The sequence below is a fragment of the Trachymyrmex cornetzi genome, unplaced genomic scaffold (assembly GCF_001594075.2).
Source record: "Trachymyrmex cornetzi isolate Tcor2-1 unplaced genomic scaffold, Tcor1.1 scaffold16, whole genome shotgun sequence".
Lineage (NCBI taxonomy): Eukaryota > Metazoa > Arthropoda > Insecta > Hymenoptera > Formicidae > Trachymyrmex > Trachymyrmex cornetzi.
In genome coordinates, this window is record NW_017296201.1 from 5,074,356 (window position 1) to 5,078,583 (window position 4,228).

Here is a 4,228-nt window from a genome sequence, read left to right on the forward strand (position 1 = left end):
ATATATATACATATAAAAGCGAAGATTGTTCTTTGCTGATATACAATATTTTGCCATTTACGAAGTTATTGTCGCGAAGTCTATGCATTATTTAGTCGTATTTCGAAACATCTGTGGACACTTATTGTTATAGTTCGCAATATATTTTGTAGGTATATCCGAGGATTATTGTAGCTAATGCACGTTTAAGCGGATTACGTCAAATGCGACGTTACATGGAGATATCGAAGTATCCTTATAATACGGCTCATATTAATTTATCGGTAGACGAAGTATGCATTTTCCTCTAATCACGTTTAATACTGCTTAATATTTAACGTTCGATACGATTTATCGGATAAATGTAAACAGTTTTCGTCCTAAGACAAGAATACTGTTGCTTTCATTTCGATATTGATATTACAATTGAAAAATTCAGTTTTATCATGAAATATCGTTATGAAATAGCAAGAACACCGGTGACAGGGATATTTGTAATATCGTTAGCATCTCTAAAAATTTACGTCAACAAATCGAATGTAAACGACACGAGAATTATTCGTAAAAATAATTTTTTAAATTAATTTAAAAAATTGGAAATGTATAATTTACAAAAAATCCTATGTAGGATTCCCGATGTCGAACCGTCAGCAAAAGTAAAAGAGTACCATGAAAAGCATTTACTATCGAAAATGAAACATGATACTTCAATACTATGGGATAAGCATCCGTATTTCGATACTATTGCCGTTATCGTAAGCCTCCATCCTCCGCGGCTCTTTCAAGGGAGGAGGAGAAGGAGGATCTGTGGAGAGCAGAATCCGTGTGGAGAACAAACCGTGGCTCGAAGAGTGGGCGGAGAAGAGGGCATAAGAATTATGCTGTCAGACCCTTGGCGCGATATAAACGCTAGGCCGCTATTGATTTTAAGTAGTTGCTTAAATAGCGTCGTTCGGCCGTGCCACCATGGCATCGTCGGATGCATCGCGCTCAAAGAGAAGACGCGTTATCGCCTCTCTTTCCTTCTTATCTTCGCAACGTCTGCAAATCCACCTTCAGTGAGAACACTCGACACCACACGTTCTATATTTCCACATTCTCTAACCATATTTATTTCTTCGCGTCTTATTTTTATTTGTTACTTCAATTTTATTTCAGTTTTGTTTACAGAAAATCATTTAATGAATGATTTCCCAGATAGCGCATAATATTTATGAAATATTTACAAAATATTTGTAAGATTTATTTTGAACATTTTGAAAATATTTTTGTGGTTTAAATTGCACAGATCAAAGATATTTGTTATAAATATTATAAAATGTTTATTGTAAATATTGTAACAAATGTTACGAAAATTACTTAAAAAGACATATAATTCAAATAAAAAATATCTTCTAGAAATATATTTTATTTATGTTTATCATAAATATTATTGACAATATATAAAACGTTTATTCTATATTTTAATAATATCTCGAATAAAGTTTTATATGAAATAGGTACAAAATGTTTATATAATATTTAAATAAATAAATAATAAAATTTATGAATATTTATCATAAATATTCGTGCGCACTGTCTGGGTTATTATTACATGAAAAAATATCATATGCGACTGTGGTCCACTTGTGTTCATTTCTATCAATAGGGTTAACTTTAATCTGGGTTTAATTTATTCTTTATCTTTTTCTAATTCTTAGAACTAGAAAAGTAAGTTAAACCAAGATTAAAGTTAATCTATACATAGAAACGGGCACTGATGCTAAAAATTTCGAAGTATTTTTTCATTGGTTAATTAGTGAAATTCTTTTTTCCGATTAGCCAAGCAAATGAATCGCACTCCAGATTTGTAGTTTTATATATTTCTTTTTCTAATATTGTGCGAAGTCTGGAAAATGGCAAAAGCGGGATTTGCTTTTACATCATCTAGAAAGGTGATGACAATTTTCATTGAATCTTATCGAAGTCCGATCCATTTATGTAGGTGTATGCTGCTTTAAGCTCTTCTCTGTTAAATTAATGAATAATTCATCACACTAATTAATTAAAAACGTATTATCAAAGAATACGGTTAACGTTTTTATTTTAGCTATTTATTTTTCCTATCGGTCGATCAAGTTTCAAGAAGAACACCTACATTTTTGCATACCTATCTCCAGCTACGCTCTCTGGCTAGCGATTCAAATCGTTTATATCAATTTTACCGATATTTTTAAAACAAACAAAACAACAGGTCGATTCTATTTATTTTCATAAAGCATACAAAATGAAATGACGAAAGAAAGCACAATTCTACGACCCTCTTCCGGATCGATTGTGTAAGATTTATTATCTCGTCACTTTGAATCATCTCTTCCTTTTTTTCTTGAAAGAGAGAAGGGGGAGAGAGAGAGAGAGAGAGAGAGAGAGAGAACACGTCGCAATTTTGCCGACAACGGACAGGCAGATATCGATTTGGACGGCCAATTAGGTCTAAGAGGTCCTTCAGGGAGAATTTGTACACGACACATACTACGAATCACTTCTCCATCTCGTCCACCACTGCTAACGTGTCATTCTTCTCGCCGCATAACGAAATCCAGCCGTTCCTCTTTCTCCCGCCCTCCTCTTTCTCACTCCTCAGCCGAATCCCATCTTTCTAAGGTCGTGGCTCTCTCATTTTCTGAATTATTTTTCCACGAGTCGTTTGCAGGGTCGAGACTCTGGAGACTCCGGGGGAGAGAAGAGCAAGGGGGAGAAAAAGAGAAAGAGAGATTCGTACGGTCGAGGGAGTCCGTATGCCATACACATCCCTCCGGCTCGAATATATAGGCGACGACAATGCGACGATAGCGGCGGAGAAGGATACAAGGATGCTATGTAGAAGAAAACGGTGGTATAAAGAAACGAAAAATATCCTGACCCGTATTCCTCTACTTCTATCTTCGCCGCCACATTTAGCGCACTAAGCGTGGCCATTGGAGTGTGTGGGCTTTAGGACCGATCCCCGGGACGTCCGTTAACCCCAGATTGGGGATGTGTTACCCAAGTCTGGAGATACGAAAGAATGGGGATGTTTTCAATTATGATGAATGATAATGAATAAAATATCTATCTCTCTGTTATTTCTTCTGTAAATTTATCACGGAAAATACTGTATCTTTCACGGCTTTTAATAGATCAAGCGAATTCCCTCCAACTGTTCAACGATCTCTTCCGTTTCTTTCTAAACATCGAACGTAAAAAGAGTGAGAGCGAGAGAGAGAGAGACAATTGAACTATCGTTAAAATTTAAACTTTCGATGTTCCAAGGAAGCGTCGCTTATTTGTACGGCACGAGAATTGGGCAAGCACGCGTTTAGCGCCGAGTATGCGACCGGAATACGGGATCTTAGGAGACCACGAATTTCGCTCGCCACGCGAGCGGAATTCTACGATGGAATTCTACGATTCTGTGGCCGATATCGCAGCCGGGCCGACGGCGACACCGAGCGCCAAGACCGCCCGCCCTCCACCCCGTAATCTGGCAGTGCATTTAACCACTTTGCGAAATAGCCGTATATCTCCTCGCTGTGACGTAGCATTCGATATGTCGAGAGTGCGGGATTCGGCGGTGAGATCGGCAGAACGGAGTGGCGAGGATGTGGAGAACGAGGGGGAGGGGGGGGAGAAAGTTCCTAAGGATAAAGAGACGCGAAGCACCGAGGCTCTCGTGACGAGGATGAGGGAATCCGGGGAGGGGGTGAGTGTAGCGACGACTACGATATGCGCGCGCCCCCGTCATACCCGTTTAGGGATAGAAGGTGGTCCCCCGCTCCGCGACCAGGGTGGGGTTGCCCGATTGTTGGTAGGGGATAGAAATGCTCCCGATTCGACTCGGCGTGTAGGGCGCACGAGCCGACTATTGCCGCTGGGGGTTGGAAGTGGGGATTTGTTACAGGGAGAGTATCCATAGGCAGCATAGGGGAGAGAGGAGACAGGGTGGAAATAAAACAGACAGAGAAAGTGAGAGAAAGAGAGAGAGAGAGAGAGAGAGAGAGAGAGAGAGAGAGAGAGAGAGAGAGAGAGAGAGAGAGAGATGTTGGGGCATTGGAGAACGTACGCGCGCGATTGCAGGGTACGAGGGGTGGTGTAGACTCGAATCACGATGGTCATGTGTGTGTGTTTCGTGTGTCTATATACGGGGTGTCGTAAAAAAATTCAAACTATATGATGTCTTCTTTAATGATTTTTTTAGATTATTTAGTCTTGGTGAAAATTTCACTAGAAA